Source organism: Carlito syrichta, unplaced genomic scaffold (assembly GCF_000164805.1).
Source record: "Carlito syrichta isolate Samal-C Ts95f unplaced genomic scaffold, Tarsius_syrichta-2.0.1 Scaffold301634, whole genome shotgun sequence".
Lineage (NCBI taxonomy): Eukaryota > Metazoa > Chordata > Mammalia > Primates > Tarsiidae > Carlito > Carlito syrichta.
In genome coordinates, this window is record NW_007245730.1 from 238,139 (window position 1) to 256,195 (window position 18,057).

Below are 18,057 nucleotides of genomic sequence, written 5' to 3' on the forward strand. Positions count from 1 at the left end.
AGCCCAGCAGGTCGAGGCTGCGGTGGCCAGGAGCGGCCACTGCACTCCAGTCTGGGCGAAAGAGTGAGACTCCAACTCAAAAAAATAAAAAGATACATTAGTCTAAGCCTACACATGGTCAGGATCATCAAGACATCACTAAGCAGTGGGAATTTTTTAGCTCCATTATAATGTGAGACCACCATTACACACGCAATCCATTGCTGTCTGAAAAACCATCATACAGCACATGGCTATGTTTTTATTGCCAAATAATACTACATTGTATGGATATACATTTTTTTTTTTGCACATTCATTGGTGAACATTTGAGGGTTTTTTTCTCATTTGGGTTTTTTTCCCCCCTTTTAAAGATTTTTACCCCAGCCATGTGAGGTGTCTCATACCTGTAATACCAGCATTTTGGGAGGCTGAAGCAGGAGTCTCAATCCCAGGGGCTTGGAATCAGACTAGGCAACATAGCAAGACCTTGTTTCTACAAAAAAAAATAAAAATTAGCCAGATGTGGCGGTCTGTGCTTGTAGTTCCAGCTACTCGGGAGGCTGAGGTGGAAGGATCGCCTGAGCCCAGTTGGTGCAGACTAGAGTAAGCAATTGGGTCATAAGGCTACGTTTAACCTCTTGAACTGCCAGATTTACCCAAAGCGTCTGCACCATTTTACTTTTTTTTTTTTTTGAGTCAAAGCCTCACTCCACCGCCCAGGCTGGAGTGCAGTGGCACACGCACCCCACCCCAGCTGCAACCTGGGCTCTAGCAATCCTTCCACCTTAGCCTTCCAAGTAGCAGGAACTACAGGTGTGCACTACCACACCCAGCTAATTTTTTTATTTTTTTTGTAGAGACAAGGGCGCATAAAGTTGCCCCAGGCTGGTCTCGAACCTGTGGGCTCAGGCAGTCCACTTCCTTGGCCTCCCAAAGTGCTGGGATTACAGGCTGAGCCACCAAGCCCGACCACCATTTTACTTCTTACCACATTATCTTTCTGATTATAGCCATCCTAGCATATGAAGTGGGTTTTTATTTGCATTTCCCTGATGACTAATGATGTTACGTTTCTTCTTGCTTAATTGGCCTTTTGTATATATTTTTTGAAGAAATTTTATCTAATGTCCTTTTTCTGTTCCAAGATACCATATGTTATCATATCTGCATAGGCTCCCTTTACCTGTGACACAAAGATTAAACCTTTATGTATGTAGATTTTAAGAAATCATTTAGAAGGTAGGGCGTGGTATGCAGAATTCAACAGCTTAATGTAACTATATTATATAAACATGAAACAATCTCACTGAAGGGAGTGGGGGAAAGATACTGACCTAAGTGACTTTGGAAAATTCTTAGATTTTTCTTGGCTTTTATGACCTAGACAATTCTGGTCAGATATATTGCAAAATGACCCTCTATTTAAAATTTGACATGTTCCTAATTAATAGTCTTTCTTGTGCAAAATTGTTGTTAATGGAGCTGCTTGTGCAAATGAATCTGTGTAGTGTTATTGGCTCCCACCAACTTCCCTCCATTTGCTTAATTATTCAATTCCAGTAACAAGATGTAGCAGTGTTAGGGTTAGCCTCTATCCACCCAGGAAGCAACTAGACTATGGTGGGTTACAGACACAATTTCCAAAGTTACTTACTTAGTATCTTTAACCCATTCCCTTCAGTGAGATTTTTTCATGTTTCTGGTTAGATTAAGCTGTTGTTTTCTGCATTCCATGCCCTACCTCCTAAATTATTTCTTAAAAGTCTGCATTCATAGGCCGGGCTCGGCTATAATCCCAGCACTTTGGGAGACCGGGCTCGGCTATAATCCCAAAGTGCTGTAATCCCAGCACTTTAGGAGGCCGGGGTGAGTGGATTGCGTGGGTTCGAGACCAGCCCGGACAACTTGGCGGGACTCCCGTCTCTACAATATATCAACAACAAAAAAAAATTAACTGGGCGTGGTAGTGCACCTGTAGTTCGTTACTTGGAAGGCTGAGGCGGAAGGATCACCGGATCCCAGAGGGTCGATGCTGGGGTGCCATGAGTGTGTCACTACACTCCAGCCTGAGTGATGGAGTGAGACTCTGACTCAAAAAAAAAGTCTGCATACATAAAAATTTACCCTTTGTGATATAAAGCTCAATGGGTTTTGACAAATGGGTAGTGTCCTATGTCTGTTATTAAAGTATCAAATGGAAGAGTTTCACCACCCCCCAAAATCCCCTGGGCTTCACCTTTTTAGCTCCTCCCTTCTCCTCCTGAATCCATAACAACTATTTCCTACAGTTTTGCTTTTTTCAGAATTTCATATAATTGGACTCCTATAGTATGCAGCCATTTCACTCAGCAATATGCATTTAAGAGTCATCCGTGTCTTTTCTTGGCATGATAGCTCATTTCTTGTTATTGCTAAGAGTCCATTGTATGAATATAACACAATTTATCTCTTATCAGATACTTTTTTCTTTTTCTTTTTGAGTTGGAGTCTTACTCTGTTGCCCAGGAAGGAGCAGAGTGACATGATTGCAGCTCACCTCAGCCTTGACCTCCTGGGCTCAATCGATCCTCCTGTCTTGGCCTCCCAAAATGCTGGGATTACTGGTGTGGGCCACCGTGCTTGGTCCAGATACTTAATGTATAATATTTTTCTTCATTCCATAGTTGTCTCATTTTCTTGATAGTATCCTTTACAGTACCAAGTTTTCAATTTTTTACTAAGTCTAATTTATCTTTTTTTTGGTCACTTGAGCTTTTGGTGCCATCCAAAGTTTTTTTTTTGTTTTTGTTTTTGTTTTTTTTTGAGTAGGAGTCTCACTCTGTTCACCAGGCTGGAGTGTAGCGGCATGCTCATGGCCATCGCAGTCTCGATGTGCTGGGCTCAGGCAATCCTTCCACCTCAGCCTTCCAAGTAGCTGGAACCACAGGCATGCACCACCATGCCCAGCTAATTTTATGATTTATTGTAGAGATGAGGTCTTGCCATGTTGCCCAGGCTGGTCTCAAACCACTGAACTAAGGCAATCCTCTTGCCTCAGCCTCTCAAAAGTGCTGGAATTATAGGCGTGAGCCACTGTGCCTGGTTCATACAAAGAATTTTAACCAAAATATACAATGCTGGAGATGGCCTTTAGTGTTCATTGTGATATAATAGCTGCTTACAACTGTTATCTGGCTCTGGGGAAGAAGTAGACATTGTAGATCCTCTCTAGTAACTGATAACTTATTTGAGAAGCTGACATGAAGTTACTATTCAACAATTGTATCAATGAGGTCTTGTGTTGTTTGCCCCAGCAAGTACTGACTATACCCCCTTCTTTTGTTGTTGTTGTTTTTTTGTTTTTTTGTTTTTTTGAGTTGGAGTCTCACTGTGTCGCCCAGACTGGAGTGCAGTGGCCGCTCCCGGCCACCGTAGCCTCGACCTGCTGGGCTCCGGCGATCCTTCCTCCTCAGCCTTCCGAGTAGCCGGAATTACAGGCGTGCGCTACCACGCCCAGCTGAGTTTTTGATTTATTGTAGAGATGAGGTCTCGCTGCCCAGGCGGGTCTCGAACCCGCGGGCTCAGGCAATCCACTCACCTCAGCCTCCCAAAGTGCTGGGATTACAGGCTGAGCCACCGAGCCCAGCCTCCCCTTCATTTTTTTGCCTCTCTCTGTCAACTGCCTTACACAAAGTTCCTTTTGGGCTTAGTACCTTGGAGGTTTTATGTTACTTCAGTGTTAAGTAAACACATTAATAGGAGTACAAATAGCCAGAGTTTAATCACAAAGAGATGCATGTCATATTTACTCCCAAAGTCTTGTGATTAAATGATATTCAGCTGCAAGATACTTGATAAATTTCTGAAGCCCACATCATCTGGCACAAACTTCTAGAGATGCTGTTGGTATGATTCATGATTTGTTTTTGATTTCCTAAAGTTCAGTTAAATCACTGGTTAAAGTGGACTGAAAGACAGTACCATAATGATTCAGGATAAAGATGCTAGAAGACCTGACTTTCCAGCTATTGGAAGAAAGGGACCCCAGAAAGCTCTTGCCAGTGATGGATTGAGAGTCTCCCATTAGTGATGTACTGTACCATTCTATATGTGAATAGCTAATCCATTCTTTGATCTACAAATAGTGTACAAATTATTTTTTTCTGTTAGGAAGGCAACACATGACAATTGAAAAAAAATCAGGCCAGGCATGGTGGCTCATGCCTATAATTCCAACACTTTGGGAGGCCGAGGTGAGAAGATTGTCTGAGTCCCGGGTTTCAAGACCAGCCTGCGCAACTTGGTGAGACTTTATCTCTACAATAAATCAGAAAATTAGCCGAGCATGGTGGCGCGTGCCTGTAGTTCCAGCTACTTGGAAAACTGAGGTGGGAGGACTGCCTAAGCCCAGCAGGTCGAGGATGTGGTGGCTGTGAGCTTGCCACTGCACCCCAGCCTGGGCGACAGAGTGAGATTCCAACTCAAAATCAAACAAAAAAATAGCATATAGAACTAAATTCTCTCCACCCTGTTCTTTTTCCTGGATGCAATAACCTTTACCAGTTTCCCCTGTGTGTACAACAGGAGTCCCCAACATATTGGACCGCGGCCTGTTAGGAACTGGGTGGCACAGCAGGAGGTAAGCAGAGCCAGCGAGTGAAGCTTCATCTGTATTTACAGCCGCTTCCCATTGCTCGCGTTACTACTTGAGCTCCACCTCCTGCCAAACCAGCACTGAAAAGCCTGCTTCCAGCCGGGCTGGGTGGCTCAGTCTGTAATCCCGCGCCTTTGGGAGGCTGAGGTGAGTGGATTGCCTGAGCCCGCGGGTTTGAGACCCGCCTGAGCAGCGAGACCTCATCTCCACAATAAATCAAAAAAAATTAGCCGGGCGTGGTAGCGCGCGCCTGTAGTTCCAGCTTCTTGGAAGGCTGAAGCAGAAGGATCGCAAGAGCCCAGCGGGTCGAGGCTGCAGTGGCCAGGAGTGGCCACTACACTCCAGTCTGGGCGACAGAGTGGGACTCCAACTCAAAAAAAAAAAAAGAAAAGAAAAGCCTGCTTCCATTTCCAACATTCCGTCTTTATGAAGTAGGGTTTTCTGCAGTGACAACAATCAAAACGAGATTACAGAGTACACTGGACATAAGCAACACACTTCGGGTGTCACTGTCTCTCATCACCCCGAGATGGGACCATCTAGCTACAGGGAAACGAGCTCAGGGCTTCTACTGATTCTGCATTATGGTGAGTTGTATAATTATTTCATTAAATATTACAATGTAATAATAATAGAAACATAGTGCATAATAAATATTATGTACTTGAATCATCCTGAAACCAACCCCCTCCTCCTCATCCATCAAAGAATTGTCTCCCACAAAACCAATCCCTGATGCCAAAAAGGTTGGGGACCGCTGGTGTACAGAACAATGGGATAGATATAATTACTTATTTTTGCAACTTCTGGTCTTATTAAACCTTTGACATATTTGCATACTGATACATAAATGTCTATTTCTTTTTGTTGTTGTTTAACTTTTATTTTTTTTATTTTAAAATTGTGGGGTACAATTCAGGATTAGGTACACAAATATTCGTTGTGCAGGTATCCTTGCTGATGAGGTGTACCCCCCCTTCCCCAGGCAGATTTCCACTACTGTCAATCCCACTCCCCATCCCCCCGCAGTTTCCCACTACTGTCAATCCTTTTCTTACAGTATTATGATAGTTGTTCAAGTTCCACTTATGAGAACATATGATATTTAGTTCTTTGTTTCTGTGAAAGATCACTCAGTATTATAGACTCTAATTCCATCCAGGTTGCTGTGAGGTTCATGATTTGGTTCTTCTTTATGGCTGCATAATATTCCATTGGGTATATGTACCACATTTTAAAAAATCCAGGTCTCTTTTGATGGGCAGCACGGTTGGTTCCATGTTCTTGCTATTGCGAACAATGCTGTGATAAACATACGTGTGCAGTATCTTTTTTATAGAGTGATTTGAGTTTTTCCAGGTATGTTCCCAGTAGGGGGATTATGGGGTCATATGGAAGGTTGATTTTTAGAACTTTTAGGAACTGCCACACTGTTTTCCACAGAGGCTGTACTAGTTTACACTCCCACCAACAGTGTAGAAGTGTCTTTTTAATCTTAAAGTTTTGTTGTTTGGATGAACCCTTACCCAATCTTCTACTGATAGATGTTTGGATTGTTTTAAGTTATTTCTTATACCAACAATGCTGTGGGCAATGGGCAATATATATGCACAGTGCATGAAAACAGATTACAAAGTTAAGTTTCTAGTGCATAAAACACTGATACGCAGTAGAACCTAAATAAATATTTATTGAAGCCGGGCTCAGTGGCTCAGCCTGTAATCCTGCGCCTTTGGGAGGCTGAGGTGAGTGGATTGCCTGAGCCCGCGGGTTCAAGACTCACCTGGTCAACTTGGTGAGCCCTCATTTCTACAATAAATCAGAAAATTAGCCAGATATGGTAGCGTGCACCTATAGTTCCAGCTACTTGGAAGGCTGAGCCGGAAGGGTCGCCGGAGCCCAGAAGGTCGAGGCTGCGGTGGCCGGGAGCGGCCACTGTACTCCAGTCTGGGCGACAGAGTGAGACTCCAACTCAAAAAAAAAAAAAAAAATTTATTGAATGAAGGAAGTGCCTCTTGATCTTTTGAGCAAAATCTAAGATCTGGAGGGTCTGAAATAATGACCTAAATCCCTGAAAAGGAACTCTAGAAAAGCAATATGTCCCTGTTGGCACACCAGGATTAGGGAACAGAACCAAAATGTGTTTAAAAGAAATATAGTCCAACAGAGTGGACATCAGTGATTTCTTAACCTCTTCACTACCAAGGATCTCATGTTGAAACATTTTACTTGCCAAAAAAGTAGTGACTGCTTTCATTTTTACATTATTAGGGATGGGTTACATGCCATCCTTGAACCCATCACTGGGGTCAAGGTGCTTATCATGCATTGACTGACTAGGCCTGAGTCACAAGCCTAATCATGCGTCTTAGGTAGGGTCATTCTCACCTATAACAACCTGATAATGGCAGTGCCAGCATCTCCATATAGAAAGGGGCTCGGAACTTAAAAAAGATAGCCATTTATGCATTGTGAAACATCCATTGTCCACATTAAAGAATTTAAGTCCTGAAAGCTATAATGTAACAGTAGACCCACACCTATAAAATGGGGATCTATTTAAAGGGAACTATTTAACTTTAGAAGACACAAGATTCAATCAAGGAGAATGCTTGTGTAGTCTATACCCTGAGGAAATGCAAGTGCTCTTTTAGTGAAACATCCACCTAAAGACAGCCCAGAACCAAGCCTTATATACTCATCCTGATGTTCCTGAGAACTGGATTTCCCCTCTGGGCAACTGATTGCAGCTGGACTTGAGTTTCCAAGGTTTGGGTCTTGTCCAGCAGTCTAAAGATTGATTCTGGTATACCTGGTCCCTAGCTCCCAACCCTCTCAATCCCCAGGCTCTCCAAACAAGCCTGTTAATATGAGTAGCTGTGGCATGTCAAAGCAACATGGTAACATTCTATCCCATTCTTTTCCTTTTTTTTTGAGTTGGAGTCTCACTCCGTCGCCCAGACTGGAGTGCAGTGGCCGCTCCCGGCCACCGCAGCCTCGACCTGCTGGGCTCCAGCCATCCTTCTGCCTCAGCCTTCCGAGTAGCCGGAATTACAGGCATGCGCTACCACGCCCGGCTGATTTTTTGATTTATTGTAGAGATGAGGTCTCACTGCCCAGGCGGGTCTCGAACCCGCGGGCTCAGGCAATCCACTCACCTCAGCCTCCGAAAGGCACGGGATTACAGGCTGAGCCACCAAGCCCGGCTCCCATTCTTTTCTAAACTCCTTGGTTAAAGGACATATGACTTACAGCTGAAACTCCTAAGGTTCTAGGTCCTCTCTGACTTGATCCTGGACATCAGTCAGTAGCTGAATAGCCCAGGAATAACAAACAGTGTTGAATCTTCCCTGTGTGTCCTGACAGTCTTGAGGTGTCCACTATGTCGGCTCCACTACAGGAATTTATGCTTTGAATACTTCATCTCTCGCTATCAGAGAACAGAGATTTAACTGTTGGAAGGCTCTTGTCATAGCAGATGCTGCAGAGGTGGGATAGTTCCAAGACTTTAAGGATGCAGAAGCAACGCTCCACTGGCCAGCTCCAAGATCACTCCTTCAGAAACCCTCTGACATCTCATCTTTAGGATGACTTCAGCTTCCAGAGTTTGTCCACACAGTTTCCTTATTCTTCCTTATATTTAACTCATAGGTACCACAGACTACATTTGCGCAACACAAGATTCCTCAAGCTATTTAATATTTGCCCATGATGAAATCTTTAGAATATTTTTGTCAATGTTATATGTGTTTATGTGACAAAGATATTCTATTATTTTTTATTTTTTCATTTGAGTTGGAGTCTCACTCTGTCACCCAGGCTGGAGGGCAGTGACATGCTCCCTGCCACCACAGCCTCTACCTGCTGGGCTCAGGCTATCCTTCCGCCTCAGCCTTCCAAGTAGCTGGAACTACAGGCATGTGCCACCATGCCCAGCTAATTTTTTGATTTATTGCAGAGATGAGGTCTCGCCAAGTTGTCCAGGCTGGTCTTGAACCTGCGGGCTCAGGCAATCCTCTCACCTCGGCCTCCTAAAGTGCTGGGATTCAGGTATGAGCCATCATGCCTGGCCTCTGACAAAGACATTCTAAAGCATGATCAGTACACACATCTAAGACATCTTGTGAATCTAACTAATAAAAACACATGCATCATGACAGCAATAAGGCACATCTGGAAGATAAGTAATCCATAATACATCATCTTGTATCATTGAAAGTCCAAGGGTCTTGATCCATGGAGAATCATAGGTCAAGAGGTTGGCCTAAGAAATTAGAGTGGGCACAAAAGATAGCAACTTGTATTTTTATTTTTTCATTTGAGTTGGAGTTGCAACAAGCTCCTAGTATGCACTATATCTTTCTTTAAGGCCCTAGGGTTGAGCCCCTGATATGCTAAGTAGATCCACAGAGAGAAAGAGCCTCTTTTTGTTCCATCCAAATAGACTAGACCCCTGGCCCAGGCTAGTCACCTCACTTTCTTTTGTTTAAGAAAGAAAAGATAGCTGGGCTCGGTGGCTCAGCCTATAATCCTGCGCCTTTGGGAGACTGAGGTGAGTGGATTGCCTAAGCCCGCGGGTTCGAGACCTGCCTGGGCAGCGAGACCTCATCTCTACAATAAATCAAAAAATCAGCCGGGCGTGGTAGCGCACGCCTGTAGTTCCGGCTACTCGGAAGGCTGAGGCGGAAGGATCGCCGGAGCCCAGCAGGTCGAGGCTGCGGTGGCCGGGAGGGGCCGCTGCACTCCAGTCTGGGCAACAGAGTGAGACTCCAACTCAAAAAAAAAAAAGAAAGAAAAGGAAAAAAAAAGAAAGAAAAGACAGATTATGCCCGGAGAATTTAGGGCTTATAAAGGGCCTTTTTTCTTTTTTTGTATTTTTGCCACCTTTATTCAATTCCTTCTCTGGTATAATTACCAGTGTAATTGTACTCTGGTTTTCCTCTAAAGTCAGGGGTCAGCAAACCACAGGCCATGGGCCCAATCCAGCCTACCACCTGTTTTTATAAATAAAATTGTATTGGAATGCAGTCATGCTCATTCTCATGCTACTATAGCAGGGTTGCAACAGAGACCCATGTTCTGCTAAGGTTAAGATATCTACTATCCGGTTCCTTCCCAGAGAAGTTTGCCCACTTGTGCTCTAAGGGGAGGAAGGCCTTACTGACTCTCAGTCCTTGTGAATTAGAACTAAACTGTGGCTAGTTCTCGTTTGTTTCAAGTGGGTTTTCTGTCACTTGGCAACCAGCTGAGTCCTGCCTGACACAAGATTGGCCCAGCACCAATCACCCTTCCTGCTGGCGTGACTCATAACACAGTCCCCAAGAAATGGTTCAGGGTTATTCCTATCATAGATGGACAGGAATTATGTTCCTTTAACCAGAAACTGCAACTTGTTTTCTGTCAACAGGATCAAATATTTGAAATAGGGAGTTTTCAAGAATACTCCAGGATACAGTCATCATCTTGTGATGCCCAATTGATCAGTATACTCACAGTGGAAAAGGACAGATGTGTATTATTTGGTGAGAGAACAGTAATGCTGTGGACTAACTAGATGGAAGCTTGCTTTCTCCACCTCTCTGGTTGTGGACTGTGTCACAACAACCAATTAACGTCATAGAATGATTTGTTAGTCCCAGGCTTAGCATTTAGTGTTTCATATGTGTTATGTCATATGAAACCCATGATCCTATAAGGTAGAAATTATTATTGCTCTGGTTTACAAATAAAGAAGCCAAATATATGAGATATGAAAGAATTTTGGAAGGTCACATGGCCAGTAAGTGTTAAAGAGGAAATTCCAAATGCAAGCTCTAAAGCCCATGCTTTACAATCAAGACAACAAACTCTGAAGAAGCAGCAACTCCTCTATACTTCCAGCAGAAGCCCTGGGTGGGTTCTCATTACTCTGGTATCACATACCATCCTTGAACCCATCACTGGGGTCCAGGTGCACACAGTCCATTGACTGGCTGGGCCTAAGTCACATACCCAATCATGGGCCTGAGGTAACACAGCCTGACAGTGGCAGTGTCAGCATCTCCATGTAGAAAGGGTTGGGACTTGGCTGGGTATGGTGGCTCACACCTATAATCCCAGCACTTTGGGAGGCCGAGGCAAGAGAATTGCCTGAGTCCAGAGGTTCGAGACCAGCCTGGGAAACTTGGTGAGACCTCATCTCTACAATAAATAATAATAATAAAAGATTAGCCAGGCATGGTGGCACATTCCTGTAGTTCCATCTACTTGGAAGGTTGAAGCTTGGAAAGATCACCTGAACATAGTAGGTCAAGGCTACGGTGGCCATAAGCGTGTCACTGCATTCCATCCTGGGCACAGAGACTCAAAAAAAAATGATACAAGTAATGTTTTATGATGTTACACATATATATACTTTTTTTTTTTTTTTTGAGTTGGAGTCTCACCCTGTCACCCAGACTGGAGTGCAGTGGCCGCTCCCGGCCACCGCAGCCTCGACCTGCTGGGCTCTGGCTATCCTTCTGCCTCAGCCTTCCAAGTAGCTGGAATTACAGGCGCGTGCTACCACGCCCGGCTCATTTTGATTTATTGTAGAGATGAGGTCTTACCAAGTTGCCCAGGTGGGTCTTGAACCCATGAGCTCAGGCAATCCACTCACCTCAGCCTCCCAAAGGCGCGGGATTACAGGCTGAGCCACCCAGCCCGACTGATATATACTTATATATATTATACTTATATATATAATAGTTGAAAATGTATTAAACATGATACTGGTTTTTTGTTGTTGTGTTTTTGTTTTGATGATGCTATTTTTTTTTAATCTTGTAGGAAGAGAGAGATTTTGTCTTTTTTATTCTTTTAGCATTTTGTACACTGATGCAGAGGTAAAAGAAACAACTGAAACTTAAATGTGAAAGATCATATCGCAATTAAATCCACAATTTTACATATTTATCTTACTCATGTCAGTGAAAAAAATCAACTACTATACAAAAACAGGAAAAATTATGTCGCAAAAAAAATGAAAAATAGAAAAAACTTCATAAAAAATATGTCCAACTAGGAGAAGAACTGCTCTCTTGGTGTCTTCACATCCTTCTCTTTTTTTTGTTTGAGTCGGAGTCTCACTCTGTCGCCCAGACTGGAGTGCAGTGGGCACTCCTGGCCACCGCAGCCTCGACCTGCTGGGCTCCGGCAATCCTTCTGCCTCAACCTTCCAAGTAGCTGGAACTACAGGCGCCCGCTACCATGCCCAGCTAATTTTTTTATTTGTTATAGAGATGAGGTCTCACCAAGTTGCCCAGGCGGGTCTCGAACCCATGGGTTCAGGCAATCCACTCACCTCAGACTCCCAAGGCGCAGGATTACAGGCTGAGCCACCGAGCCTGGCTCATCCTTCTCTTCTATATGCTGATGTACAACACATTGTTTCCTCGGATAAATGCATCCCCGTACTTCTTCTTCAGCTGGCCATTCACATATTCTTCTGTTTGCTCCAGGGCGATATCCATGTAGCCATCCAGGCAAGCCAGGATCCCTCGATAATCCACTCCAGAATTTAATTTTACCACAACTGGCCTTCCGATGATTTGCTTTAAGAAGTCACTAGGGGGTTTGTTTCCGAAGACTCATTTTAACAATCTCGGGAGGCAGGAAACCTGAGTTCTAATCCCAGCTCTGCTACTTAATTAGCTGTGTGACTTGGGTAACTCATCATTTCACCTCTCACGGCCCCAGGTTCTTCATCTCGCAGCCAGGATCCGCTATGATGCTATTTTAAAAATACATGCCTGAGCCAGGCTTGGTGGCTCAGCCTGTAATCCTGCGCCTTTGGGAGGCTGAGGTGAGTGGATTGCCTGAGCCCGCGGGTTCGAGACCTGCCTGGGCAGCGAGACCTCATCTCTACAATAAATCAAAAAATCAGCCGGGCATGGTAGCGCATGCCTGTAATTCCGGTTATTTGGAAGGCTGAGGCGGAAGGATCGCCGGAGCCCAGCAGGTCGAGGCTGCGGTGGCCGGGAGCGGCCACTACACTCCAGTCTGGGCGACAGAGTGAGACTCCAACTCAAAAAAAAAAAAAAAAATACATGCCTGGCTGGGCATAGTGACTCACGCCTGTAGTCTCAGCACTGTGAGTGGCGGAGGTGAGAGGATTGCCTGAGTCCAGGGGTTCAAGACCAGCCTGGGCAACTTGGCGAGAACTTGTCTCTACAATAAATAAAAAAACTTAGCCAGGCGTGGTAGCACACACCTGTGGTTCCAGCTACTTGGAAGGCTGATGTAGAAGGACCACCTGATCCCAGCAGGTTGAAGCTGTGGTAGCCGTGAGCATGTCACTGCACTCTGGCCTGGCAGCAGAGTGAGACCCCAACTCAAAAAAATAAATAAATAGATGAAATAAAATAAAATAAAAGCCTGCACAGAAAACTTCTGGTTCCAAAATGGTGGCATAGAATCATGCTGACTTCATCTCCCGACCCCCTTAACAGAAAACAAAAACCAAATATACAATATCTAGATGATCACCAGCAATATTCCAGAACTCAGATATGAGGATGAGACATTTCCTGGGGCTACAGAGAAGTGAAAACATTCTGAGAAGATGGTAAGGAAATCATACTTCCATATCCACAATACCCCTCCTACCAATCTGCCTAGTATCAAATGCACAGAAAATTTCCCACTACTCACAATTTCTACACTGGAAAAAGTGAGATCAAGGTGGACAGCCAGCTTCCCCACTATCTTGAGTTCCCTGGCAGAAGACCTGTCCCTGCCTCACCTACAGGAAGCACTGGGAGTTCCTGAAAGGAGAAATATCCCTGAAGACAGCCAGAGTCCAAGAAGGAAGGCAGGACTACCATCCACAGCCCTGAAAACTCAGTTCTGTAACTTGCCAAAGGAGATACCATGTCAGCGTGGCTGTGTGGTGGCACCACGCTGTATGAGGTTTGTTCCACAGGTCTCCTAGGCACAAACTCCCTGTAGGCTCTCCCCCATTCAGGGCAAGCAGCACTCTATAATTTGCTAGAACTGAGGCAAACCTGGGGGTTAGAATGCCATATAGTGTCAAAGAGGAGGCAGCAATCTAGCAGAAAAAAAAAGAAAGAAAATTAACAGATAAATTACAGAGATTCTATAAGCAAACACAACCTTAAAACCAAAAAAGTCAGACAGAAACTGGAATAAATATTTCTTTTCTTTTCTTTTTTTGAGTCAGAGTCTCACTCTGTCACACAGGCTGGAGTGCAGTGGCATGCTCATGGCCACCGCAGCCTCGACCTGGTGGGCTCAGGTGATCATTCTGCCTCAGCCTTACAAGTAGCTAGAACTACAGGCATGCACTACCACATCTGGTTAATTTTTTTACTTATTGTAGAGACAAGGTCTCATCAAGTTGCCCAGGCTGGTCTCGAAACCCTGGACTCTGCAATCCTCTCGCCTTGGCCTCCCCAAAGTGCTGGAATTACAGGCTGAGCCACTGAACTCAACCAATAACTAGTATTTCAATGCAAAGACATAGATGTACCTCCACAAGAAATAACAGCAATCAGGGAGCCATATCTTCTTAAACAGACAAAGCAAAGAACCAGGAAATGATCCTAATGAGAGAGTGATATGTGAACTCCCTAACTAGGAATTCAAAATAGAAGTTTTAAGGAAACTTAATGAACTTCAAGTTAACAGAGCAAAGCAATTCAGAAGTTTATCAGAGAAATTTTAAAAAGAGATTGAAAGTTTAAAAAAAAAAATCAAACAGAAATCTTAGTCAACTAGGGTTGACTATATTTGCTGAACTGAAGAAATCATTCAAGGCTCTCAACGGCAGAATGAATCAAGTAGAGGAAAGATCAATGAGCTCAAAGACAGGAAATACACAGTCAGATGGTAAAAAAGAAAAAAGAATAAAAATAGGCTGGGTGTGGTGGCTCATGCCTGTAATCTCAGCACTTTGGGAGGCTGAAGTAAGAGGATTGCTTTATTCCAAGACTTTGAGAACAGCCTAGGCAACATAGCAAGACTTTGTCTCTACAAAAAGCCAAAAACATTAGCCAGGCATGGTGGCACATGTCTGTAGTCCCAGCTACAGGGGAGGCTAAGGCAGAAAGATTCCCTTAGCCCAGGAGGTCAAGGCTTTGGTGAATCGTGATCATACCACTGCACCCCACCCTGGGAAACAGAGTGAGATTTCAACTCATAAAATAAAATAAATAACAAAATAAAGCAAAATTGATCATCTATAACAGATAGAAAATTAGGCCAAATAACAGGGTGCCTGAATGAAACGTAATTGTACACCTAACCCTTAACTGTACCCCACAAAACCATAATAAAAAATACTGATTAATGAAAAAAAAAAAAATAGGCCAAATACAGTGGCTCACAACTATAATCTTTGGCTGGGCGTGGTGGCTCAAGCCTGTAATCCCAGTACTTTGGGAGGCCGAGTTGAGAGGATTGCCTGAGCTCAGGGGTTCGAGACCAGTCTGGGCAACTTGGTAAGACCTCATCTCTACAGTAAATCAAAAAAATAAGCCGGGCATGGTAGCACGCACCTGTAGTTCCAGCTACTTGGAAGGCTGAGTTGGAAGGATTGCTTGAGCCCAGCAGGTCAAGACTGTGGTGGCCATGAGCGTACCACTGTACTCCAGCCTGGGTGACAAAGTGAGTCTCTGACTCAAAAAAAAAAACATGGTAAAAAAAGAGAAATTATAAAACAATCAGAAAATAAGCAGAAAAAAGGGTAAGTCAGTACTTGCCAATAATAATACCAAATGTAGATGGACTCAATTATTCAATTAGGAGGCAAAGAGTGGCTGAATGGATATAGACACAAGACACAACTATTTGCTGCCTTCAGGAAACCTACTTTACCTGTAAAGACACACACAGACTGCAAGTAAAGGGTAGAAAAAATTTTCCATGCAACTGGAAACAAAAAAAGAGAAGTAGTAGCTATACTTCTATCAGATAAAATAGATTAAAAATCAAAGATTGTAAAAAGAGACAAAAGAAGACCACTATCTAATGATAAAGAGATATCAGCAAGAAGGTAAAACACATGTAAATGTCTATGCACCCAACACCAGAGCACCCAAGTATGTAAAGTGAACATTAATAGATCTCAAGGAAGAGACAGACTGCAATATACAATAGTAGGGGACAGCACACCCCACTCACAGTAATGGACAGAGCATCCAGACAGAAAATCAACAAAGAAACACTGCAGTTAAATTACACACCAAATAGGCCTAACTGGCATTTACAGAACATGTCACCCAACTGCTGCAGAATACATATTATTTTCACCATCAGCATAAGAAACAGTCTGCAGAATAGATCATATCTTAGGCCACAAAAAATAGTAGAAATCATATCAAATACCTTTTCTGATCACAATGGAATAAAACTAGAAATAAATAACAAGAGAAATCTGGCAAAATAACTATATATATGGAAATTAAATACCATACTCCTGCACAACTAATGGGCCGGTGAAGAAATTAAGAAGGAAATTTAAAAATGTATTGAAACAAATGAAAACAGAAATAGAGCACACCAAAATCTATGGACTACAGCAAAATCAGTACTAATAGGAAAATGTGTAGCAATAAACGCCTATATCATTAAAGTAGGAAGACTTCAAATAAATGACCTAACATGCTTTCATGACCTATTTGAAATAAAAAAAAAAACCACCTAACAATACACCTCAAAATACTAGAAAAGCAAGAACAAACCAAACTCAAAATTAGTATAAAGAAATAAAAAATAACGGTTGGAGCAGAAATAAGTGAAATAGAGACTAAAAAACAATACAGAAGACCGACCGATCAAATGCTGATTTTTTAAAAAAGAGAAACAAAATTGACAAACCATTAGATAGACTAAGAAAAGAGATGAACCAAATAAATAAAATCAGAAATGAAAAAGAATACATAGCAGAGACCATAGAAATACAAATAATTGTTAGAGACTACTATGAACAACTATATGCTAAAAAATGGGAAAACCAGCCTAGTGCAGTGGCTCAGGCCTATGATACCAGAACTTTGGGAAGCCGAGGTGAGAGGATTATCTGAGTCCATGGATTCAAGACCAGCCTGGGCAACTTGGCGAGACCTCATCTCTACAATAAATCACAAAATTAGCCAGGCGTGGTGGCGTGCACCTGTAGTTCCAGCTACTTGGAAGGCTGAGGTGGAAGGATCACCTAAGCCCAGCAGGTTGAGGCTGTGTTGGCCGTGAGCATGCCACTGCACTCCAGCCTGGGCGACAGAGTGAGACTACAATTTTTTAAAAATTTGAAAATTGGAAAATTTAGGACAAATGGATACATTTGTGGACACATACAACCTACAACACAGTGAAGAGGCTGGGCACAGTAGCTCATGCCTGTAATCCCAGCACTTTGGGAGGCCGAGGTGAGAGGATTGCCTGAGTTCAGGTGTTTGAGACCAGCCTGAGCAACATGACAAGATGTCTCTACAGTAAATAAAAGAATTAGCCTGGCATGGTGGTACATGCCTGTAGTTCCAGCTACTTGGAATGCTGAGTTGAAAGGATTGTCGAGCCTAGCAGGTTGAGACTGCGGTGGCCGTGAGCGTGCCACTGCACTCCAGCCTGGATGACAGAATGAGACTCCAACTATTAAAAAAAAAAAAAAAAACCCACAGTGAAGAGATAACCTGTCGAGGGAGAGAAAATATTCGCAAACTATTCATCTGACAGAGGACTAATATCCAGAATATAAAAGGAACTCAAACATCTCAATAACAACAGTAAAAACAAATAATCCTGGCCATGTTTCCTGGCGTGGCCCCCTGCTTCCCTACCTTGGGGAGGTGAATCTCCTCTCTCTCTCTCTCTCTCTCTCTCAAATTTACTTTCTAAATAAACTCTATTTTCTAATATAAAAACAGAAAAACAGAAACCCAAAACTGGGCAAAGGACATGAATCTCTCTCTCTCTCTCGTTGTTGTCTTTTTAAGTTGGGGTTTTCTTCTGTCACCCAGGCTGGAGTGTGGTGGTGCAATTATGGCTCACGGCAACCGCCTGGCTAGGTTTGTTTTTCCTTCCTTCCTTCCTTCCTTCCTTCCTTCCTTCCTTCCTTCCTTCCTTCCTTCCTTCCCTCCTTCCCTCCTTCCCTTCCTCCCTACTTTCCTCGCTTCCTCCCTTCCTCTTTCCCTCTCTCTGTCTTTCTTTCCTAGAGACAGGGTCTCACTGTGTTTCCAAGGCTGCTCTTGAACTCCTGGACTCAAGTGATCCTTCTGCCTCAGCTTCCCAATGTGTTGGCCTTATAGGCATGAGCTACCATGCCTAACTTGAATAGAAATTTTTCAAAAGAAGACATACGAAAGGCCAACAGTTATATTTAAAAATGCTCAACATCACTAATCATCAGGGAAAAGCAAATGAAAATCACAATGAAATATCATCTTACCCCAGTCAGGATGACTATT

General features: G+C 43.4%; 1 pseudogene; it reads right to left on the reverse strand.

Annotated features, from left to right (window-relative positions):
• Positions 1–11,958: 11,958 nt before the first annotated feature.
• Positions 11,959–12,226, reverse strand: LOC110595394 (annotated as a pseudogene).
• Between the last annotated feature and the right edge of the window lie 5,831 nt (positions 12,227–18,057).